Raw genomic sequence first — 25051 nt, 5'->3', positions numbered from 1 at the left:
AAAAGAATATTCCCCAGGTGAGGCTCGAACTCACAACCCCAGCATGGCTCACGAGAACTGTCGTATAAGTACCGTGCGCTAACCGATTGCGCCACTGGGGATTGACTGCAGCAGAAACCTAAGTGAGCATATATGGGGTAACAATGGAATGATAAATTGGCGTGCTTATGCGGACTTTTTTCGTGAATCTACAATATAAAAGAATATTCCCCAGGTGAGGCTCGAACTCACAACCCCGGCATGGCTCACGAGAACTGTCGTATAAGTACCGTGCGCTAACCAATTGCGCCACTGGGGATCGAGTGTAGCAGAAACCTAAGTGAGCATATATAGGGTAACAATGGAATGATAAATTGTCGTGCGTATGATGGTTAGTTTGGTTAGTTTGGGTTTAATGGCACAAAGGCAACTAAGGCCATGCTGCGCCAGACACAAGACAAAATGAAATGCAACGTTAGAATAGGTAAACCTGTATTACGTTATAGTTGGTGTAAATAACCACTTTTTTCTAAAAAGTCGAACAAGTTAGCAAATGGCACTAGGGGGTCGTCTGCTAGTAATAGGGCAGTGTGTAATGGAGTGTGCAAATTATATAGGCTGTGTAAAAACCTCCGTCTCAGTATGTCGATGTGTGGACATGTTATTAGGATGTGTATGACTGTGAGAGGTTCAAGGCATTTTTTGCATGTTGGCGGGTTTTCTTTTCGGAGGAGAAAATTGTGCGTCAAATGTGTGTGTCCAATTCGCAGTCGAGACAAGATCACCTCGTAGAACCGTTGTTGGTGACTGCATGATTTCCACTCGCTTATTACAGGTTTAATAAGATGCAGCTTGTTTTCTGTACAATGGTCCCATTCGTGTTGCCACTTTGACGTTAAGGCCTTCCTAATGGCACGGATACTATCTTTATATGGAAGTGCTGTGCTTATTATGTCTTTGTGCGCTGCCATTGAAGCGCATCTATCCGCCGCTTCGTTGCCCGGTATACCAAACTGACTTGGTACCCAGCAAAACCTAATTGACCTGCCGTATTTGTTTCTTGTTATCATGTTTAAGATATCCCCTATGAGGGGTTCACATTCGGATTTCAGGTGAAGAGCCTTCAGCGTGCTCAACGAGTCAGTGTATATGATTGTGTTTTCGTATTTTTCAGCGATGATCTTTTTCACCACAGTCCACAATGCATAGACTTCAGCTGTGTAGACAGAGGCGTGCTGTGGCAAACGAATACTTACTTCCCAATGTTCTGTTACGGCCCCCACACCCACGCGTTCTTTTGTTTTAGAGCCATCAGTGTAAAAGGCTGTGTAATTTTCATATTTGTCCTGTAGAAAGCGGAATTCTTGTATAATGTGTTCGTGTGGGGTGTCGTTTTTCTTTAAATGTGTCAATGTCCAATAACATACCTGTGCCAAAACGTGCCACGGCGGCAAACGCTGTGGTTTTCTCGCAACCTGAAGGACTTCGCGAGGAATGTTATAATCCCGAATATATTCCTCATATCGTAGGACAAGTGGCTTAATCGTGTTTGGTTTGTTTGTATAGTGTAAGCGTGAGTTACACTGTGTGACAATGTTGAAACATATGTGTTGTGGTGAGGACTGGATTCTGAGTACGTAAGAGAAAGTTAGTAGCGCTCTACGCTGCTGTAGAGGAGGTTCATTACAGTCAACATACAAACTCTGGACAGGCGATGTTCTGTAAGCGCCACTTGCCAGTCGCAGTCCAAGGTTGTGAACTGGATCAAGTCGACGGACGTAGGACTGTCTAGCTGAACCGTATACAATGCTGCCATAATCTAATATGCTGCGCACCAAAGTACGGTAGATGCGTAGCAGGCATTCACGGTCAGAGCCCCAGCGCTTCCGGGACAGGACTTTGAGGACGTTAAGTGCATTGTTTGCTTTTATTTTAAGGCTCTTTATGTGTGCCAGGAAGTTTAACTTTTTATCAAACAGAACACCCAGAAACTTGTGTTCTTGTTTTACTGGTAATGTGGCTTGTTGTAGCTTAAGGGTGGGTTCTGGTTGTAGGCCTCTTTTTTGTGTAAATACAACACTAATAGTTTTTTCGCTTGAGAAACGAAAACCATTTTCATACGCCCACTGTGTTAGTTTGTTTAATGTAATCTGAATTTGCCGCTCGCAGGAATTCAGGTTGGATGCACGACACGCAATTTGTAGATCATCCACATATAATGAATGCATTATAGAGGATGGGATTACCTTATTGACCGAGTTCATTTTCACCACAAACAATGTTGTGCTCAATACGCATCCTTGTGGCACACCATTTTCCTGGGTGAATACACGTGACAGCGCCGTTCCTAAACGTACCTGGAAAGTTCGGTCTGACATGAAATGGGCTAGACATTTAAGCATTATACCTCGGATACCAAAATCTGCCAAGTCCTTTAATATACCAAACCTCCATGTGGTGTCATATGCCTTTTCTAAGTCAAAGAAAACAGTGAGACAATGTTGTTTACGTAGAAAGGCAGCACGTATCTCGTCTTCTAGCGGGACTAGGTGATCTGTTGTGGAGCAACCTTTCTTGTATCCACACTGATGGTTATCAAGCATGTTCTCTCTGTCAAGGACGTATGTTAATCTTATGTTGATGATGGTTTCATAGGACTTTGCCAGGCAACTTGTGAGTGCTATCGGTCTATAGCTGGTTGCTCTTGTAGGAGGTTTTCCATCTTTCAAGAAAGGGATAATGATGGCTTTCTTCCACTCTTTTGGCAATTTTCCCGTTTCCCAGATTTTATTAAAAAAACGAAGCAAGGTTTCAACTCCTTTAGGAGATAAATGAGCGAGCATCGCGTAATGTACTCTGTCCGGACCAGGTGCTGCTTTTTGCCAGTAGTAAGCACTCTATTGATTTCTGGAAGTGTTAAAGCGGCATTATACTGGGTTTCTGAACTTCCTGTGGTCGGAAGCTTTAGTTTTTCTGCTAGCTGTTTATGTTTTAGAAATTCTGCAGAGTAGTTTACTGAGCTTGATATATCATGAAAGTGCTGCCCTAATATGTCTGCTTGTTCTACTAAATTTGTTTGCGTGTCTGGGGGTGAAAGTATGGGTATCGTGTAAGGAGCGTAGTCGCCTCTAAACTTACGAACCTGATCCCACATTCGTTTGGAAGTTATCGAGCTATTTATTGAGGAGACATAATTTTTCCAGGACTGTCTTTCGGCTTGTCTGCGTGTGTACCTGGTTTTCGCTTTTGCTTTTTTGAATGAGAGTAGATTATCTTGTGTTGGATATCACCGAAAGATACCCCACGCTTTGTTTTGTAGTTTTTTTGTTTGCGTACAATCCTTCATCCACCAGGGTTTCAGGTTTTTTCTTAGGAAGCCAGACGATTGTGGGATTGTTTCTGCTGCGGCAGCAAGTATACAGGCGGTGATCTTATCATTCATTTCATCTACGGTTAGCTCATCTCGTATGTTGTCCAGAGTGGCCTTTTCAGTAAAGAGAGGCCAGTCTGCCAGATGGAGTTTCCAGCGGGGTGGCCTCAGTAGGATGGTAGGAGGAGGAGATGTTCTTTTAATGACAGCAGGCATATGGTCGCTACCACAGGGGTTATCAATAACACTCCACTGAATATCTCCAAAACGAGAGGGAGAGCACAATGCCAGATCTAGGCAACTCATTGTTCCTGTGCTTGGGCAGTAGTAAGTTGCCGCACCGGTGTTTAAAAGGCATATGTCGTTTGTTAGGATAAAATCTTCAAGTGTTTGACGCCTGGTGTCAGTTGTTTTGCTACCCCACAACGTGTTATGTGCGTTAAAATCACCGCCTATTAAAAATGGTTCAGGTAGCTGGTCTAAAATTAACTCCAGGTCATTTATGGTAAAATTTGAACGCGGCGGAATGTATACGGAGCAAATGGTGATGGTTTTAGGAGCTAAAATGGTGACAGCAACAGCTTCTATGTGACTGTTAATAGGGACTTCTCTGGTTGCAATACCGCCCTGCAGAACAATGGCTACACCACCTGACAGCCGGCTCGTCTGCGTACGGTCTCGCCGTACAACAGTGAAACCTTTTAAAATGTTTTTGTGTTTTTCGCCTAGGTTTGTTTCCTGTAGGCACAGGGCCACAGGAGAGAAGTTTATTAACATGTCTTTGATGTCACCCAAGTTATTTAAGAGACCTCTACAATTCCATTGGATCATAAAAGCCACTGTAAAATTGAAAGGTAAAAAATGATATTAACAAGTGAGTAGGAGATGAGAAAGATGTTAGGTGACATGGATCTGAAGAGAATAGATACAATAGAGCGATAACCCATTAGGTTATCGCCTTCTTATTTAGGGTTGGTATTGGGAGTTTGTCCCTCTTTAAGCGCTCCTGAGAGCGCTTGTCCTTGGGTGTCGATGACACGGGGGTTTTTGCGTCGACCTCCATCGCTCTCTCTGAGGCGCTGGAGGACCGAGAGTTTGGCGCCGAGACACGTGTCTCGGGCCTTGGTGTTCGCTTGATCTTAGGGCCCTGCGGGACTGGTGTCTGCAGGGCCTGCGAAGATGATGGAGCAGGACTGGCTGCTACCACCAAGGGGGCGGGAGTCGTCACTACGGGACCACTGTGCGTGGGCTCGCAGGACTCCTCAGGCCTCTGTGACGATGCCCCCACCTTCGTCACATCGGCATAACTGCGTCGCGAAAGGTACGACAGTCGTTTTCGGGCTTCAAAGAACGAAATTTTTTCTTTTACAGTTAGGGCAATGACTTCTTTTTCTTTTTTCCAGCAAGGGCAGGACCGCGAATAAGCTGGGTGATCTCCCTTGCAGTTAACACAATGTGGCGAAGAGGTGCAATTCTCTGATTGGTGGTCGTTAGAGCTACATTTAGCACAAGTTGTTTGTCCTCGGCATGCATGTGAAGCATGTCCAAATCTTTGGCACTTAAAACACCGTCTGGGATTCGGGATATATGGTCTGACGTTTACTTTTACATAGCCTGCATCCAGAGAGGTAGGCATTTCGCTTGTTCCAAATGTAAGTATGACATGTTTTGTTGGGATCTCTTGGTCATTTCTACGGATTACTATTCTTTGACCTTTGTCACGTTTTGCTCCTGGAAACCCTCAAGGAGTTCCTCATCGCTCAGGCCAATGAAGTCTTCCTCTGATATCACACCCCGGCTTGTGTTCAGTGTTCTATGTGGTGAAATTGTTACCGTGGCGTCGCCAATAGTGGTAAGTTCCGATAGCTTTTGCGCTTGATCTTTGTCACTTAGTTCTAGGAGTAGGTCCCCACTAGACATTTTTGAAGCTTTATATGTAGTTCCGATTTTGTCCTTGAGACACTTGGCCACCAGAAAGGGAGATAGCTTTCTTACTGGTATGTTATTTTCACTGTGGACGACATAGGATAGGGATAGGAATAAACTTTATTTGTCCAACGGTTGTTGATGTTGGTGCCCGGGGCTAGGCTGCCAGGGGTCCATCAACCGAGGAAAATCTTTCGAGATCCCCGGCAACGGCCCTGGCCCGCTGGACGGCCCACTCCTGGTCTTCGGGTGCCTCGCTGAGGAGGGCGGCTTGCCATCTCTCAGCGAGGCGCCCCGCTTCAGAGGGGTCTGCTCTTGTATTCCCCCTTCCTCTTTGTCCTTGTTCCACGTGGCGTCGGCATTCCCAAAGCACATGGGCCATATCGGCCCGTTCGTGCTCGCACCACGAGCAGCCGGGCGACGGGTGCAGCGCGGGCCACAGGCGGTGCAGGTGGTAGGGGTTGGTGAAAGTGCCCGTCTGCAACCGTCTCAGGTCGACCGCCTGGGACCTGTCTAGGCGCCCGTGGGGTTGCGGATATTTTCTTCGTTCTTTCCTATAGTGACCAAGCACCTCCCGGTACGTTGCCGGAAACTCCTTGACATCGCAGTCGGCGTCCGGCAGTCGTGCCGGATCCGAAGTCCCCGGCCCGGGCGTTGAGCATGCGTGCCACATCCGCGGACACCCAACCTTTGGGGTAATTCCGAATCGCTGATTTGGAGTCGCTGATGATAAGGCTATCCTCCGCACCTCCGTGGAGTACCGCAAGGGCTATGGCCATCTCTTCCGCTGCTTCGGCCGACGGCAGCCTCGCTGATGCCGTGACTCGGATCGTTCCCTTTGTATCTACGACTGCCATGGAGAAGGCGGGCGCCGCTGCCGTCGGCCGGCCGTGTCGATGTTGCCGTTGTTGCTGCTGCCGTTTTTGTCGTAGTAGCAGTAGTGGTGGTGGTGTTGGTAACTGCGGTTCGTCTCGCACATTCCCTTGTAGCGGCGGTGGTGGTCGACGTTCCTCGTCGCCATCAGAGTCACCGACTGGCCGCGGGTACCTGGCTGCATCGACGAAGAGGACGCCTTCTTGTCTTCCATGCTTCTCGAGGATTGCTACCGCCCTGCGTATACGTCTTTGCACGTCATGCAGCGGGTGCATATTCTTCGGCATGTTTTCCGTCTGTATGGCGTCCCTGACTTTCGGTAGCAGTGATTCTTTCAGTCCACGCGCCTCGTGATATCGAATCCCGAGCAAGTCTAGGATTCGTCTTCCCGTTACGGTGCTCGACAGCCTCTCCAGCTGCGCGATTCTCTGCGCCTCGGTGATCTCCTCGAGCGTGTTGTGTACGCCCAACTCGAGGAGCCTGTGGGTTGGCGTGTACTGGGGCACTCCCAGGGCGGTCTGCGGATCGCCACGTTCAGCTTGTCGGTTTCGCTCCTGTTCCAGTCGGCATATGCGGCGACGTACGCTATGTGGCTCAGCGCGTACGCCTGTATCAGCCTCGTAACGTCGTGTTCTTTCATTCCTTTCCTCTTGTTCGCGACCCGCCGCACGAGGTGTGTGGCGGCGGCCACTTTCTTCTGCAGTCGGGCAACCAGCTCGCGGTTGGCACCGTTCTCTTCCAGCCACAGGCCGAGCACTCGCAACTTGGACACCATCGGTATTCGGGTCCCCTCCCTCGTCGTGACGCAGACGCCCAAACGACGAGCGTCTAGCACGGCCTGCGGAAGGGGCCCTTTGTTGCGCGGCCTGTGGAGCAGGATCTCCGACTTGTCGGGTGAGCAGACGAGTCCCGTGTCCTCGAGGTGCCGTTCCACCTCCCGGACGGCCCGCTGCAGTCGGTCTTCCATTTCGCCGACGCTCGTGTTCTCCGTGGTCCACATCGTCACGTCATCTGCGTATATCGTATGATTGATGCCCTCTATCGCGTCAAGGCGCTCCGGCAGGCCGATCATGACGAGATTGAAAAGCATGGGGGAGAGTACGGAGCCCTGGGGCGTTCCCGCACCACCCATTCGGACCGCTCGTGGTGAGGCCCCGTCGATCTTGACTGTCGCCTCGCGCTCATTCAGGAAGCTGCTGACATATCGGTGGAACCTCGCCCCGAGATCAAGTCGGCTGATCTTGTCCAGTATGGCCATGTGCTTCACAATGTCGAAGGCGCTCTTGAGGTCTAGCCCGAGTAGGGCACGCACGTGTGTGCTCGGAGCGTTCACGACCTGTTCCTTGATCTGCAGCATGGCGTCCTGCGTTGAAAGTCCCTTCCGGAAACCGATGATGTGGGTGCCGAAGGCGTCCTGCTTCTCGAGCAGCGTCGTCAGCCTGTTAAGGCAGGCATGCTCCATCACTTTCCCGAGGCAGGACGTGAGAGAGATCGGCCGCATGTTTCGGACCTCCAGCGGTTTGCCCGACATAGTATTTGCGAAATGACGGGGCGTTGCTCCGAAAGGAGAAGAGGAACGGTGCTTCGGTGCGGCATCTTTTGAGACGCCGATTATAGACAGAAGTTTGCGCTGCCATAAGAAAATTTGTTTGTTCGGCAACAGCGCCGACCGCCCACCACGGAGCCCAACGAGGGGACGCGGCAGGGCTTGTGTCCAAGCCTGCACGACGCCAGCCGTACGCTGTCACTATAACCAAATATGGTGTACCCAAGGTAGGATATCCACACAAGGTTAACCCTTGCCGCCGTGGAGAAAGGAAGTAAATGGAAGAGAGAAGAAGACAGGAAATGTAAAAAAGTGAGAGATAAAGACGAAGGTTTGAGGAGAGAGAGATAGGAAGAGGCGACTACCGATTTCCCCCGGGTGGGTCAGTCCGGGGGTGCCGTCTACGTGAAGCAGAGGCCAAAGAGGTGTGTTGCCTCCGCCGGGGGGCCTTAAAGGTCCGAACACCCAGCATCGGCTCAACCTCCAGGATCCCCCTTTCGCCGGACACGGCTAAGCCGCGCACGGCTACACGCGGGAGAGTCCAACCCTCGTGTGCTCGGGTGCGTGGTGTCGCCACACACCAAACGCCTGCTGACGCAGACGCCCCTGCGGGGGCGTGCGTATGAGGACTTTTTTCGTAAATCTGCAATATAAAAGAATATTCCCCAGGTGAGGCTCGAACTCACAACCCCGGCATGGCTCACGAGAACTGTCGTATAAGCACCGTGCGCTAACCAATTGCGCCACTGGGGATTGAGTGCAGCAGAAACCTAAGTGAGCATATATCGGGTAACAATGGAATGATAAATTGGCGTGCGTGTGCGGACTTTTTTTCGTGAATCTGCAATATAAAAGAATATTCCCCAGGTGAGGCTCGAACTCACAACCCCGGCATGGCTCACGAGAACTGTCGTATAAGTACCGTGCGCTAACCAATTGCGCCACTGGGGATTGAGTGCAGCAGAAACCTAAGTGAGCATATATCGGGTAACAATGGAATGATAAATTGGCGTGCGTATGCGGACTTTTTTCGTGAATCTGCAATATAAAAGAATATTCCCCAGGTGAGGCTCGAACTCACAACCCCGGCATGGCTCACGAGAACTGTCGTATAAGTACCGTGCGCTAACCAATTGCGCCACTGGGGATTGAGTGCAGCAGAAACCTAAGTGAGCATATATCGGGTAACAATGGAATGATAAATTGGCGTGCGTATGCGGACTTTTTTCGTGAATCTGCAATATAAAAGAATATTCCCCAGGTGAGGCTCGAACTCACAACCCCGGCATGGCTCACGAGAACTGTCGTATAAGTACCGTGCGCTAACCAATTGCGCCACTGGGGATTGAGTGCAGCAGAAACCTAAGTGAGCATATATCGGGTAACAATGGAATGATAAATTGGCGTGCGTATGCGGACTTTTTTCGTGAATCTGCAATATAAAAGAATATTCCCCAGTTGAGGCTCGAACTCACAACCCCGGCATGGCTCACGAGAACAGTCGTATAAGTACCGTGCGCTAACCAATTGCGCCACTGGGGATTTTTTTAACACTTTTATTCAGAAAAGGCATGTACATACATAAAACCCACCTTGGTCTGCTTGACCAGTGTGGTTAATTAAAATTTTTTCATTCGTACCAACTCATCAAGTACCCAAATCCATGCTGGTGGCTCGGTTAAAATACTATATACCTCGCGCATGTAGGATATGCTCTCTATAAAGTTTTCTCTGGCTGACTTTGCCTTGGGGTCTGCGTGCCTGACTCCCATTCTTGTGATCCAAAGGCTATGTAGCCCCAGTATCATGATCATGTCATAGGGGAAGCTGTTTTCATTCTGTACTGAGAGATATCGAATTCCGTGTGGTGTTATCGGTAACTCTTTCTTCAGGGTTCGTTGCAAGACATCCCAAAAAAAAGACAGGATCCAAACAATCAATGAACGTGTGTTCGATTGTTTCTGGTTTCTTGCACAAAAGGAAGTTTGTTGTCCACGGTACAAATATTCCCTTTTCATCAAGCCATGTTTTTACAGCGAGTGTGTTTGTATGTAATTTGAAAAAGAAAGTTTTAACAGCTCCTCTAACAGTCATTTTTCGAACTCTTTTTGATACATCTTGCCCTTGGCCTGCAATGTTTGGCGATCTGTATAATGGTACTGGCATCATTACATCGATTAAATCTTTATATAGTTTCTTTCTCGGTACAAGGCTCAGGTACTCAAATGAGAAGCGTGTTTTAAGTATCCTAAACGACGTGACTAATTCCCTGAAGTAACCTTTTACACCACTGTCGATTGCAGCCGCACTAGACACAACAAATTCGGGCAGTACATTCTTAAGGCGCATTTGCATCATCGCTCTCAAGAACGGGTCTCTCGTGTCCCGCAGGAACATAAAACGCGACACAATTTGTCGCATGAACAGATGAGAAAGGCCGAGGCCTCCGTCTTTCACTGGGCGAAACAGATTAGTGCGGCTGATTCTCTCCCTATTGGAGCGCGAAATAAAAACTGCAAGTATTCGATGCAGTTTCTGCACGTTGACGCGTGACATTGACAAAAACTGCAACACATACCACACTTTGGCAATCAAAAATACATTGCACGCACTGGCCCAGAATACATCGATAATTCGCGGCCTTGCCACCCTCCAACTTTTTCCTTCACCTTTGGCGTCAGGTCATCCTAGTAATCTGCAGTTTGCTTATATTGCTCGAGAGGCACGCCTAAATACGTAGAAGGACTTCTTGCCCACGTGATGGTCGCAAATCTTTCTGGTTTAAAGTCCCATATTCCGTGCCAGAAACCGACACTTTTTTCCCAGTTTATCGCGGAACCTGTCTGTTTGCAAAAATCTTTGGTGACGCTTATGGCTTCTTCTATGCAATTGCGGTCAGTGCAAAAGATTCCTACATCATCAGCGTAGGCAAGGATTTTCACATGATGCGTCTGAAGCCTGAAACCATGTACTTTTTCATTAATAATAAGACTGAGACAGAAGGGTTCAAGATAAAGAGCGAAAAGCAGCGATGACAGCGCACATCCTTGTTTTATAGATGACCGGACGTCAATACTCTCGGTGAGGTTCTTGTTAACTATGATGCGTACAGTACAATCATTATAAGCCATGTTTAAACCTTCTAATAACACTTTGCCAATATTGACATGTTCAAGCACAGAGAAAAGAACATCGTGTGCGACACGGTCGAAAGCCTTGGCGAGATCGAGTTGTAGCATAGCAACTCGTCCCGAGATGGCATCACAACATTCTAGAACTCTGCCGGCTACATGCATGTTTGTACATATCGAGCGTCGTTTTATTCCACATGTCTGGTGCGGTCCAACGAGAAGCATAATAACGCTTTGCAAACGTTTAGCTAAAATTTTGGTATAGATCTTATAGTCCACATTTGTAAGAGTTATTGGGCGATAGGCCCCTACTGATAACAGTCTAGTTGGATCATCTGTCTTCGGTATCAAAACAATATGGGCAGCGCGGAAGGAAGGCGGTAATCGTTTTTCCTCGTAGGCGTTGCTAATAACGCTATGCAAAATTGGGCTGATTTCTTCAATGAATATTTTGTAAAAGGCTGCTCCTATTCCGTCCGGCCCAGGTGTTTTTCCTGGATTTAATTCTTTTATTGCACTTTTCACTTCCTCTATGCTTATTGGCTGTTCTAATCGCGTCTTACATTCTTCATCGAGCTTAGGCATTAGATTAATAACCTCGGTTCTCAGCCCAGTTTTATCGCCTTTTTTATTCGCAAATAATTCGCTGTAATGTTCGACAAATGCCTGCTCAATTTTACTCCTATCTGATGTCTGTTCGTTACGGTAGTTGATCTGTCGTATTTCGTTTTGAGCCGCGTATTTTCTTTCGTCACACATCGCTCGCTTGTTGAGCGTTTCACCCAACCATATCTTTTCGGCTCGCGCCCTTATCACTGCTGCTCTGTACTTTTCGGTTGCAATTACTTCTAGTTTGCTTTTCACTTCGCGAATTGCTTTTATATACATGCCGGGATTGCCGCTTTCCATACATATAAGAAAATCGAGTTGGCACTGGAGTTCTATTTCATTACACTTTTGCTTTTGACTAATAATTATTTATTTATTTTATTTTATTCCGTACTGCCAGCCTGCTTTAGAGGCCCTAGGCAGGAGTGGGAGGCCCTTTCAGCAGAATGGTTCCCCTTTCAATGGCAATAATCTTGACGTCGTTCTTAAAGTTTTCCCACTCAGCTGCCCACCCATGTGGCCCTTTGGATGTCATTTGTTTAAGTCTTTTTGTTACACACTCCATAAATTTTTCATCTTGCAAAAGTTTCACGTTGAACTTCCACGAAGCCCAATTAAAACGGCTTTTTCTGAGGTTGCTTCCTAGTGTAGTCATGACAAGGCTATAGTCACTGAAAGACACATGTTTCACTTCATAGTGGCCACAATCCTTTCCAAGGTCAACTGTGACAGATTCTATCCAGCCTAGCACAGCTTCCGCGCTGGTAATGGGTATAGATAGGGCTACTTCCTCTTAACAATAAATAACCGAAGTCTTCTAAATAATATTCGTGGAGCAGTGAAACAAGCACTCGCGAACTTTTATCTCGTACAGGGGTATTCTTGGCTCGATCTTCAGCCAAACGTACACAATTGAAATCCCCAAGCAGAATTCAGCATTTATCACTTTTTAAAAATTGTTCTAAGTCTTCAAACAAAACAAAACGCTCATAATCGATGTTTGGCGCATATATACAGATAACACGCCATTGCCTTGCGCAGTACGAAAAGTCAACAACAAGCAGCCGTCCCCCCTCTGACGCAACTACTTTTTCACCTTCAATGCCCACGTTGTTCCTTATATAAACTGCACAACCACCAGAGGTGCCTATCGCATGGCTAACACAAACATTGAAGTGCCTTCGAAAAGTTCCCACCATTCGATCCGTCTGCTCCTCACTTTCTATCTTTGTTTCTTGCACGGCTACTATGTAGAAGTTATTTTCCAGAAAAAGTCGATTAAGTTGATTTTGCCGTTTCTTAGTCGCCAATCCCCATACATTCAAAGTGGCAACACGTAAGGGAAGAGGAAATTTTTCGTCCTTAATTTGTGAAGAGCACTCGGATCGGGCAGTGTTTGCCCCAGAAGTCAAGGATGCAGTGGAGTCTTCACTCAGTTGTGGCAGTAGTGGGTCAGGATGAACTCGCTGCCCCTCGCCTGCTGCCTCAACCGAGGTTCGGTAGCTGGACGGGACAGCATCGTCTAGGCGGCGTCGCTTACTCGGTGCCATCTTGCTCACTCACCAAGGGGAAGCGGATCCCCGCCTTTATTTCGGCGGTTTATGCACCGGGCGTCTATCAGGAGGAATGTTTGGTTTCGGCTTTAACGACGTTCGTCTCGGGAACGCCGTCTTCAAAGGCGGCCCCCCGCCACCTGCACCACCCAGATGGTCCGGTTCGCCGACACTGTCGCTGTGCATGCGCTTTGCCGACGCCTCTACAACACCTTCCATTGTTTGACACTGCACTGTCGGTGTTTCATTCGGCGACGTCACCATAGCTTCACTAGAAGATTTCCCTTGATGACATTTTCCATTCATTTTCTTGCGCGCGTCGTCACTGTTTGCACCGGCCTGATTTTTTTCACACGTTACTGTTTCAATAGGTGGCTCACGTTGTTGTACCGCTGCCGGAGGCGTTTCCATAGGTTCCTGTTCCTTCGTCACCGTGGCAGCTGCTTCTTCAGCCTCAGCCTCGTCCATGATATTATCCAATATGTCAGCGTCCTTTCTGTGGCCCGTTATATTTGCGTACGTGGGCACGCACTCGCTTTCGTCATGGCCGAAGCGTCGGCACCGTGAGCATCGCGGGATCCGGCAGTCGCGGCGGATATGCCCTTTACCCTGGCAGCGCAAGCAAAGTGGCGCCTTGCCTGGAATAGCTACGAGAGCAGGCTTCCCAGCGACACGTACTTGACATGGAATATCTTCAGTCGTGACCCCGGCCTTCAGCTTGAGGTTCAGCACGCGCGTTGTCGTACCTTTTTCAGAAATGCCAAGGACACGCCAGCGCTCCTTTGTCGTTTCCATAACCTCGCCGTATGGCTCAAAGGCCACACGTATGTCTTCGTTCGTCACATTAGGGAGGACCCAGTGGATTTTCACTCGGACATCTTGGTTGTTCGGCTCTACCACCAGACATTTTCTGCCTTTCACAGTAATATTCCCCGCAGTCAACAACTTCTTCATGCTTCCATGGCTCTTGAACGCAACAGCCCACACATGATTCATCTGAAATGCTCCTCAGGCGCCAACCTCAGGCAGCAGTTCCAAACGTCCAAGGGCATCCCGGTAGTCTTCAACTCTGTACGGCCTTGCTCGTAGGTCACCGTGCAAAGAAAGAGTATTCAAAACAATACGACCTTTTGGCAAATGAGGCAGGAGCACTTGGTAGTCCTGGCTGTCTTCCATGTCGTCCCTGTTTCCGCGGCTAAACTGGGCCGCTAACACCGCCCCGTTGGAGCACATGAAAAACACGTCCGTAGGCTTTCGCAGCCGGAAGTGTAAAATTGCGCCACTGGGGATTGAGTGCAGCAGAAACCTAAGTGAGCATATATTGGGTAACAACGGAATGATAAATTGGCGTGCGTATGCGGACTTTTTTCTCGAATGTCGAGTATAAAAGAACATTCTCCAGTTGAGGCTCGAACTCACAATCCCGGCAAGGCTCACGAGAACTGTCGTATAAGTACCGTGCGCTAACCAATTGCGCCACTTTTTTTTTATTTATTACCGGTTTTTCGCAGAACGTGCAGTTTCCACACATTACAATATCACAATTGCAATAAAAAAGAAAGAAAAGAGGCACACCGTACAACAAAGCCGTCTGTCCCTATCGTACAGGCGTTGTCAACTTAAAATTCCTTCATGGCTGTCAGAGGTTCTAGCCTCCACAGCCATTCCGGAACACATTGTTGCATTTTCTGTATTTCTATAAATCGCGACATACATTCTGTGAAATAAACGCGAGCGGGCCTAGCATCAGGATCACAATAGTACCCCGCCATACGAGCCCGCCATATACAGTGGAGAGCGTTCAACATAATAAAATCATATGGAACTCCGTCATCATCCTTAATTGACAGATACCTTATCCCTTGGGGGTCCACCAGTAACTCTTTTTTCAGGGTTCGCTTTAAGACGTCCCAGAAAAAAAGCCCTCCCAACATTCCAAGAAAACGTGATCAATGGTTTCCTGCTTTTTACAGATCAAGCAATGCGTCCCCCATGGTACGATACAACCTCGCTCTTCCATGAAAATCTTCACGGAGAGCGTTCCGGTGTGAAGCTTAAAAAAAAGGTTTTACCCCTGGTGGCACCTCCATGCGTTTTGCCCGTTTAAGTACATCAAGTCCTGGCCCTCCACTGTAAATGGCTCTGTATAACGGCACTGGGAAAACAATGTCACACACAACTTTATACAATCTTTTCCTTTTCACTTTGCAAAGGTAATTCATTGAAAATCAAACACAAAGAAATTTTACACTGTCGGCCACTTCCTTAAAGTAGCTACGAAGTGATCCGGTCACGCTTGCCGTACTAACAACATGTGCCGGCAAAGCGCCGCTCAACCTGAGCTGACATACGGCGCGCAGAAAAGGATGGCGCACATCGCGAAAAAAGAAGAATCGGTTTACCAGTTGTCTAACAAAAATATGAGCCAAACCCACACCTCCGTCCTTCACTCTTCCAAACAAATTTGTTCTGCTGCACCTTTCTCATGTTAACCCCAAGATGAAAACAGCAAACACTCTGTGCAGCCTTTGCACTTTTGCTCTCGAACAATACAACGCTTGCATGACATAATATAACTTGGTGACAAAAAACATATTACAGACTGTCACCCTTGAAAAAATAGACAGCTTCGCACGCTTCCATCTGTCCGCCTTTTCTTTCATTTCATCGGCTTGGCTCCTCCAATATTCATCTCTACTATTGTAGCTATTGAGCGGAACACCGAGATACCTCGTCGGCGTTTTGACCCAGTTGACGTTCGCGAAGTTGTCCGGTGCAGAAACCCATTTCTCGTGCTACAGGCCTAGGGATTTGCCCCAAAATATTCTACTACCCGTGACATCAGAGAAATGTTTCACTAGCGATACTGTTTCCGTTGCACTTGGTTTGTATGTGCAACACACTGCAATGTCATCTGCATATGCGAGTTCTTCACCTGTGTCGCTGCTAATCTGAAACCACGTACTTTGTCATTTCCGTTAATTACTATACACATTGCTTCTGTATAGATGGCAAATAACAGCGGACTGAGCGGACAGCCTTGGCGCACTGAACGCATTATGTTAATGGGGGCACCCAGAGACTTATTGACAATTAATCTTGTTGTGCAATTCCGGTACGCCAAGGCCACGCCCTCAATGATGATGGAACCGACATTAACATGATCCAAGAGGGCAAACAAATTAACGTGAGCGACACAATCGAACGCTTTCTCCAGCTCGAGCTGAAGAACTGCAACGCCACCGCCGGTGATGTCACAGCACTCGAGCACAAACCGCATCTGATGGATGTTCGAAAAAATGGACCACCCCTTGATGCCGCAAGTTTGGTGGTCTCCGGCAATTTCCTTGATGACGCCTTGAAGTCTGCAAGCTCAAATCTTCATAAAGATCTTGTAATAAATGTTTGTTAGTGATATAGGTCTATAGGATGACACGAATCTGAGTTTCTCTGTTTGATCACTTTTGAGTATTAGTATTGTGTGCGCTTTTCCAAAGGATGGGGGCAATAATTTGTTCTCGTTCGCGTCATTAAATACGTCTGCTAACAATGGGGCCAGTTCTCTTTTGAACGCCTTATATAACCCCGTACAGAGTCCATCAGGCCCAGGCGACTTGCCCGAGTTCAAATCGCCGATTGCCTTTTCCACTTCGCGCTCGGTAATGTTGCCTTCCAATCGTTCTTTGGTCTCATCTCCCAGTCTCGGCATGCGCTGAAGAAAATCGGCTCTGAAACTCTCTACATTCTCTGCCTGAAATGCAAAGAGTGACTGGTAATATTGAAAGAAGGCGCGTCCTATGCTTTCGTTTTCGTCAACAACAACCCCATTCATTAAAATCTTATCGACATGGTTTCGCCGTCCGTGCGCCTTCTCGAGTCCAAGCGCCCTTTTTGTTGGCGTCTCCCCCGCCGCTAATACATCTGCTCGTGCTCGCACGGTGGCACCTTGATAACGTTCTTTATCGGACTGTTCAAGCTTTTCTTTGATGTTTCGCACATCGTCTTTGTACGTACCAGGCTCTCTGCATTCAAGCGTTATCAGCTGTTGAAGCTGTCTTCGCAAACCATTTTCTTTCATTTCCATCTCAAATTTTAGACAACTTGACCTTTCTAGGGCTTTCATTTTAACCTTTTTTTTAAAGACATTCACACTTTTCTGCTGTTGTTCCAGCTGCATCTTCGCGTATTTCATTACCCGCATCCCGTACTGCCTTTACAAAAGATTCATCATTTAATAACAAGGCATTCATTTTCCACATCTCCGAATTAAATGCATGTTTCCGTTTCCCTATACCGACGTTACATATTACGAGACAATGATCTGAGAACGATATGGGTACTACACAATCACCGTGGCATCTTAGAACTGTATCCAGCGAAATGTAGATTCGGTCCAACCGCGCATTTTGCAGTAAGAGATAAAAGCATGCAGCCTGGTGTTCCCCTAATTGTAACGACGGGGCCGCTCGTCGACTGCCCACTAATATGAAGACTCGTTTGCGCCGATAATCTGTGCGAGCGTGAATTGCGCAAGTTCTGCTTCCTTAGCGGCGTGCTTTAGGCATGGTTTCAAGTAGCTGGCAAAGACACCGTTGAAAAAAGACACGCAGTTCGTAAATGGCCGCTTTGCTGTACAAGCTTAATTCACGCTGTAAATAATGCTGTTATTCATTTAGCTCATTCATTCATTTATTTATCCAAAGTTCTTTCCACAGGATGAATTTGCTGGTCAATCTAAGCACGCAGTGCTTGTAAAATGACCAGGCAGTTGGTGAAGCAACATATTAAATTCATATTACCACAATTAATACATTCTCTCGCATACATGCACTGAACACCGTCCAGTGCATGAAACAAAAAATACCAAGCATTTTGAGTTCTTGTTTTATCATTTCCATATCATATCAGTTCATTTCTTATCATATCAGTTCCTGTTTTATCCACACCTTCAAACCCTTGATGATATTCCATATTTCGACTTCAGATATTTCTGGCAGAAAAGCAGTGTTCGCGCATGTGCGTTTAGGTTCATATGCGGTGTGCCTATCGCTACTTGTTGCTCTTAGTTTTTCCGCCGCATGCAATAACGAGTCATTGAACTTATCACACATTACTTTCGTGTCTACTGTGAGGAAGTTCTTTTTTATCACGTCTTCATCGCATGCGTGCTTCGATCGGCCCATCAGGTCGTTTACCAATGCCCACGTTTTTCTTTACATTGTTTTTATTTAACGATAATTCTCGTGACAGGTATCTTCGTTTCGCAAGTCGCAATTTCGCTGTCACCAGATTTCTTAGCGAACAGTATTCTGCTCTTTTCGTAACATCGTGCGGTTCTTTCTTGCTTTTCTGCCATGCTTTGTCCTTAAGGTAGCACAATTCTATGCTTACTATGCTTACTAATCAATATTATTTTATTCATGGGTGGAAACGTCATCCGCTGAACCAAGTAGTCACGCAATGTATTCTGCAGCTAAAAGTTTGAACGCTTGTCAAAGCATGACAGCCCAGTTCCTATAGTAGCACAACGGTACCAACGCTGTTACAATCTCCGCGTATGTTTCATAGCTCCTAAAACGCAGCTTAGAAATAGAGGACCTTACAGTAATAGGGTCGCATGAGTGAATGGAACTTTCAGAAATACACAATTGATCTCCGAGGCTCATTCTAGACTCAAGTATGCGCGCAGACTTGAGTCAAGTATGCGCGCCAGGTCAAAGTCAGGCCATGCTGACCTAAACCACTTCTCTACGTCTCACAGATCCGTTTACCAGGTAGAAGACGCACGTCATACTAAGTAGACCGCACGATCGCGAAGACAAACGCAACAACCTACAGCCGAGCGTATACCTGCAATGCAAAACGGAGCCCTCCGCCAAGCCAGCATGCCGACTGCCCACAGATGGCGCCCCTGCGTAGCAACCTATGTAGGACATTAGGCAGTACAATAGCAAGAGCTTGGTGGCGCAACCCACCAAGCTCGTGTTTCCGGCCACGTTTTGAAATGGAACTGCTTATGCAGAATATAAATGCTTGACAGCAGAAAAGCAAAAAGAAGAGGCCCCAGAAATGCTGGTGAGTGATGTGGAAACAGCCGTGCGCTACACAATCAGCGTCATAGTGACAAAGGCAGCTGTGTCCGCATTACGGTCAGACAACATATCCACCCTTACGGGTTAGAGTTCGAAACTATAGGCGCCCCGCAGGGCATTCGGCGGACGGGAGCACTCCCCAGGTGATGCACCCCGAACACTACCCGGCGCCGGGTTTCGGGAGCGCCTGTACCCACTTTTCTTTTTCTGTGGGTGCGAGCGGTGGGTTTCGAACTATCCACCTACTGCAGTCGTGGCTTGCGCCCTGTACACTAGGCCACGACTGCGGTGAAGCCGAGCACTCGAAAAAAGCTATTTATGTCATAATTCGCCACGCATCACTTTCGCTTTTTCTTCTTTATGAAAACGAAAATGAAGCCTAGCTTGGCGCAGCGCAGCCGCGTTCTATAGCTAGCTCTCCGAATAATGTTGCAGCCAACAAGAATACATGAATTTGCACTATGAGATAAAAGCATGCAGCCTGGCGTCCACCCACATATACTGGCTGGGCCGTTCGTCGACTGTGCACAAATCTGAAGACTCGCTTGCGCCGATAAGCTGCGCGAGCGTGAATGGCGCTCTTGAGCTTCCTTAGTGGTGTGCTTTCAGCATGGTTTCACGCAGCTGGCAAAGACAGCGTTGAAAAGCAAAGCAGAACCCAAACGAAGTGGTGACCATAGTATATTAGCACGACGGCCGATTTCTACATTTGCCCCTGGCACCAGACGCAACTGCTGCCTGCCTATGCCCGCGCTCCGACATTCAGGTTTCACATTGTGGCATCAAAACAATGGAGTGACTATTTCTTGCGTCTTTCTATTTGCGGTGGAATTTCCACATTAGTATTAATCCGTCTTGAGGCTTATTCTTTATCAAAATTTTCTCCTATATTGAACCTCACTATGGCTATACTTCTCCCCACTACGACTACGTCTAGAAGCGCTGAAAGAGGCTATATATGTGTTTTATTAGCATTCTGGGTTCGATATATTATTCGCAGAGCTTACATAAGGATGATATCAGGGGATCAAGGGCTTAAAAAACGGCGTAGGATAACTAGAGCATAAATCATTACTGTTAGCATTATTTGTGCATTTCGTCTTCCTTCTCAATGAATACTCGTCATCATCACTTGAGGGCTGCACGGTGAGTGACACACTTGCTGAAATAAAGGTGAACTGTCACATAACAGTTGTCTCGTAATTTGCCGATGTACTTGTAGCGATCCCGGCAGCAGAGCGACACGGAGGCTTACCACAGGCCCCTTCATCTTTCCGGGGATCAAAAAAGATGTTTGAAGCTTGGCATGAAGCTGCCAAGCCTGTCAAACTGTGAAATTTAGCTGGCACACCCGTTCAGCCGTACAGCCGTTCTGACCATCACTGAGCCGTTTCGATAACGGGTATTAAACTTGGTGGGGACTTTTCCATCGTGTCAAGGGTTCAGGTACATACTTATGTCTGTCGGCCAGTACTCAAGGTGACCTGAGGCGAGGCCACGTTCACAGGACGACGTCAAAGTCTTATTGGGAAATTCTGTGGACACCTCAAGGGTTCTCTCAGTACAACAACCTAACCAACATCATTTCTTACGGTTTCGAAACCGTATTCCTGGAGTCCACTGCTTCGCGTTGGACTAACTTGTGAGATTGTGAATAACTTGTGGAATAAAACCGTCGTTTTATTTTGCTTTACGAAAACGCTAGGTCTATGAGGACCATTCAAAGCTTATATTGTTACGGTGCATTTGGATAGGACTGTGCGCGCAAGAGAGAGACGAAGTCCTAGGAAGTGATAGACTGTCTACCGGAGCTGTTGACTTTGTACCAGCCTGCGAGATTGCCACGAACGTTTTCCTGTGCAAATAGTCATTCATACGTTTATGCGTCGGGCTTCCTCTTCGTAATATTTGGTGGAGTGTCGGAGTATACGACTTATAACGGAGCCTAGTAGTGGCCGCCGCTTTGGTTCTTCACCGATATCACTGAACACGGTGCCTGGGTCGGGAACGCCCGCTCTGATTGCGTCGAATCTCGTACTCACGCTTCCACGTCGTTCCTAAATGGCACAACTTCGCACCACTTTGTGGGTTGTCATGGACACAGCGAATGTCGAGCCTGTTCCACCTAAAAATGCCTGCACTGCCAGAGTCATTATTGGGCAATTTCTGTACATTATTCACCATTCTTGTGCCCTGGTCTGTCGATATCATACTTAGCTGGCACTTTCTCACTCGCAGTAATGTCGTTATGGACTACGATCACTCTAAACTTGTGCTCTTTCCGCTGCCGGATGAGCCTTTGAACAAGGCTCATGAGACTCACTCGTGGAGGCTGTCCGGAACTTGCTCAGTAAGTGCCCGCTCGTTCACACGTGCTCTTTAGCTACCTTTCAACGCGACGACTTTTGGACCGTCGGCGATTTCCTTCTCGGAGAACACCTACACTGAAACGCACCGCCCCCCATCCCTGATTTCTCTTCAAAGAAAAGAAGACTCAAACTATGATGGGTCCAACCATGCTGTCTAGCGACTATCCCTTATCATTTGAATGATTAACGCATGTAGGCCGCCTGTCACTAAGCGCCGTCGGGGACCCCATGGCGTTCGTGAGGAGCGCCTAGAGCACTATTCCCTTGAGGCCACGGCTTAGCTAAACTAGACACACGTCTATCTTTCCACGGAGGCGTGACGATGGCAGACAAACAATTTTCGCGTAGTGCGGGTCAGAACACGTGACTACAAACAATCGGCTTGCAGAAAGGGGTGCGGCAAGGGAGAAATACTTCAATTGTGCTTGAATGTTGCAATGTCACCTGAATCGAGAAATCAATAACACAGTTAATCTCTATAGAATAAAACCAAAACATTTATTCAGCAATTCATATTTCTTCAAAGGAGTACCTTTGTTATGTGTCTCAGGCCATGTTTCCGAAATAGAATTACTGATGCAGAATATATGTTTGTCAACAGAACAGAAAAAAGAAGAGGCCCCGGGAAATTAACGCTTGAAGACAACGATGACTGGTGAACGTGCTTGCGGTCCCGAGTGGGACAAAGAAAAAGAGAACGACGCTGAGTTGATCTACCAGCTGGCCGCTCTTTTACTCACCTTCACGACCTAAAGTAAACGGTCCCCTTCATCCGTGAGGGTTATAAACGGTCTCCTTCGCGCGTAACAAAGTGGTGGAGGTGCGGCGTACCGCTCACAACAACAGAACCATCACTGCCGCAGCTTCGTCGAAGCCGTCCACTTGCCGGCCTCCCGCCATCGGCCGTGACCGTCTTCGACATGCCAGAAGAAGGAGCCGCTCCGAGGGCAGCGCCTAGCAGTCCAATGCCATATTGCCTAGTTCCACCCACCTTCGGAGGCAAAGCGGGGGAAGATGCCGATGAGTGGCTCGTCCACTACAAACTAGTGAGCAAATCCAACGGGTTCGAAGCAACCGCTCAGCTCACCAATGTGGTGTTCTCCCTGACAGATACCGCCCTCGTGTGGTAAGAGAACCACGAGGAAGCGCTTACGTCATGGGAACATTTTGTTGACGAGCTAAAGGCATGTTTTGGGGACTCAGTCGCCAAAAAGAAGCGTGCGGAGCAGACACTGTTGCAACGGGAGCAGCTACCAGGTGAGACATGCGCAACATATATCGATGAAGTGTTAAAGCTGTGCAAGGTGGTCAATGCTCGCATGTCGGAAGAAGATAAAGTTGGATATTTGCTGAAAGGAGTGGCTGAGGATGTGTACAATTTTCTAATGGGAAAGAAGAGCCTCAGTTCTGTGTCCGACGTCATTCGGCACTGTAGAACGTTTGAAACGCTCAAGATGCGTCGGATTGCGCCAAAGTTTGGTCGGTTGGCAAACGTTATGACAGTGGCCAGTGTGGACACGAGTCCTTGGCTCGACCTTCCTTTGACCATCCGACAGATTGTCCGCGAGGAACTTTCCCGCCGCGAAGAGTTGTTGCATTGAACTGCTGACCACCATGCCGTGTACACGTGACGTGAGGCTATGACGGTGCCACATTCGGCCTCTTGGCAACCGATGATTACCGCAGCGGCCGTACACTACAGCGCAGCCCCACAGTCGAGGATGACAACACGCCTTCCGGCACCGCGCTATGACCAACGCGCTCAGCGCACGCCTTCTCGACGCCCGATTTATCGTCGTTACACACGCCATGAACCAACCCACTACACGCGGGAAAATCATAATATCCGCTTCATCGAGGAACAACTAAGGTTTCGACCTCTCCCGGTGTGTTGTTCCTGCGGTGTCCAGGGTCGTATATCGCGGTTTTGCAACCAGCGCATGACCACGTAGTATGGCCAGCCCTGAGAGTTTTCTCGGCCCTTCGAATGGCCACACGGTGTCCCGTGGCCAGCACACGTATCATGTGGCTACGAGTATTGGCTGAGCAGCTCCCGGAATCGCTCCCCGGCATGTGACAGGAGTTTGACATCCCCACCGCAACGTCGTGCTCCTCGTTCTCCCTCACCGCGGCGTGGCACCACGTCCCCTTCGTCACTGGAAAAGTAGCTAGCGCGGCCGATGTAGGTGAGGTTCCTGGAGACATGCTACTGACAGAAATACCTCCTGTGTCGATGCTGAAAAACAAACTGAGCTTTCTTGTAGATAATGTCCCTGTGATGGCTCGAGTAGACACAGGTGCAACAATTTCGGTCATGAGTGTCTCTTTAAAAACGTGTTATGGCGAATGGTTTTGTTTAAATGGGACGAAGATTCAAAGTTCTGTGGAGTGAGTGGTGAGCCGTTGCGACCTATTGGGGTGCCTAGTGCTGACGTGTTTTTGGGATGCCATGTTATTATGACAGACTTTGTAATTATTCCTCGGTCGACCCATGATGTTATTCTTGGCACGGACTTCTTGCGGGAGTGTGGTGCTACTGTCGACTGCCGAAGAGGGAAGGTATTCATAAGCGGTAGGATTCCATCAGGACTCCTGGAGAACCCTGTAGATCGCGAAACTACACTGTGTGTTTGTGGTGATACGTTCATACCTGCATCATCTACCGTTTGCGTTCCCGTTGTCTGTTGCGGCTCCGATTCCGACAGCTTCGAAGCTACCGTAGAACCAATGCACTTTATCTGTATGAAGAATAATGTGTTGGTGCCACATTGTGTGGTGTCTATCAAAAGCGGACGCACCGGCGTTTGGACCTTAAACTGTTTTAAGGAGCCCGTTATACTACCAGACGGCATGAAATTAGCCTTCGCCAGGGAACACGCGCCCTTATCAGTGGCTGAACTTACAGATGTGGCGGAAGAACCTGATGGCCACAGCTCGAAAACAGCCCTTTTGTCGATGGTAAATAAATCGCTCAGCACGAGTGAACACTGAACGTTAGTGGGTTTGCTCTCGAAGCACGTTTCAGTATTCAACTTTGCGCAGAAGGAAGAAATACCCGCAATATCTGCGTCTTGATCCCGCCATACCATCAACATGGGTTAGGCAAATCCGATTAGACAAAAGCCATATTGTGTTTCACCATCAAAGCGCCAGATAATCAACCAACAAGTGCACGAAATAATGAAGAAGGGAGTCGTACAAGAGTCAGCGAGTGCGTGGGCAGCTCCAGGGATTCTTGTTAAAAAAAGATGGATCTTGGAGATTTTGCGTCGACTATCGCCGTTTGAATGCTGTAACAAGAAATGACGTGTACCCATTCCCACGTATTGATGACTCAGTAGACTGCCTTCATTCCGCCTCTTACTTTTCCTTAGTAAATTTACGATCCGGCTATTGGCAAATTCCGATGCATCTTGACAAGGAGAACGCTGCCTTTGTAACCCCTGACGGGCTCTTCGAATTTAATGTGATGCCATTTGGATTGTGCAACGCTCCGGCAACTTCCGAGAGATTTATGGACACTGTTCTGCGCGGCTTGAAGTGGAAATCGGCATGTGCTACCTCGACGACGTCGTCAGCTTTGGCCCCACTTTCAGCGAACAC

General features: G+C 47.9%; 7 non-coding genes across 7 annotated transcripts; all 7 read right to left on the bottom strand.

Moving 5' to 3' along the window:
- Positions 1-9: 9 nt before the first annotated feature.
- On the bottom strand, positions 10-101 carry TRNAI-UAU (transfer RNA isoleucine (anticodon UAU)). Its single transcript is given in 2 exon segments — positions 10-45; positions 64-101. It is a non-coding gene; the product is annotated as a tRNA-Ile (tRNA).
- Positions 102-206: 105 nt separating this feature from the next.
- On the bottom strand, positions 207-298 carry TRNAI-UAU (transfer RNA isoleucine (anticodon UAU)). The gene is given in 2 exon segments: positions 207-242; positions 261-298. It is a non-coding gene; the product is annotated as a tRNA-Ile (tRNA).
- Positions 299-8355: 8057 nt separating this feature from the next.
- Positions 8356-8447, bottom strand: TRNAI-UAU (transfer RNA isoleucine (anticodon UAU)). Its single transcript is given in 2 exon segments — positions 8356-8391; positions 8410-8447. It is a non-coding gene; the product is annotated as a tRNA-Ile (tRNA).
- Positions 8448-8553: 106 nt separating this feature from the next.
- TRNAI-UAU (transfer RNA isoleucine (anticodon UAU)) lies at positions 8554-8645 on the bottom strand. The gene is given in 2 exon segments: positions 8554-8589; positions 8608-8645. It is a non-coding gene; the product is annotated as a tRNA-Ile (tRNA).
- Positions 8646-8750: 105 nt separating this feature from the next.
- Positions 8751-8842, bottom strand: TRNAI-UAU (transfer RNA isoleucine (anticodon UAU)). Its single transcript is given in 2 exon segments — positions 8751-8786; positions 8805-8842. It is a non-coding gene; the product is annotated as a tRNA-Ile (tRNA).
- Positions 8843-8947: 105 nt separating this feature from the next.
- On the bottom strand, positions 8948-9039 carry TRNAI-UAU (transfer RNA arginine (anticodon UCU)). Its single transcript is given in 2 exon segments — positions 8948-8983; positions 9002-9039. It is a non-coding gene; the product is annotated as a tRNA-Ile (tRNA).
- Positions 9040-9144: 105 nt separating this feature from the next.
- TRNAI-UAU (transfer RNA isoleucine (anticodon UAU)) lies at positions 9145-9236 on the bottom strand. The gene is given in 2 exon segments: positions 9145-9180; positions 9199-9236. It is a non-coding gene; the product is annotated as a tRNA-Ile (tRNA).
- Positions 9237-25051: the final 15815 nt, after the last annotated feature.

The sequence above is a fragment of the Dermacentor albipictus genome, chromosome 8 (assembly GCF_038994185.2).
Source record: "Dermacentor albipictus isolate Rhodes 1998 colony chromosome 8, USDA_Dalb.pri_finalv2, whole genome shotgun sequence".
Taxonomy (NCBI): Eukaryota; Metazoa; Arthropoda; class Arachnida; order Ixodida; family Ixodidae; genus Dermacentor; species Dermacentor albipictus.
This window is presented reverse-complemented; position numbering and strand designations above follow the sequence as displayed.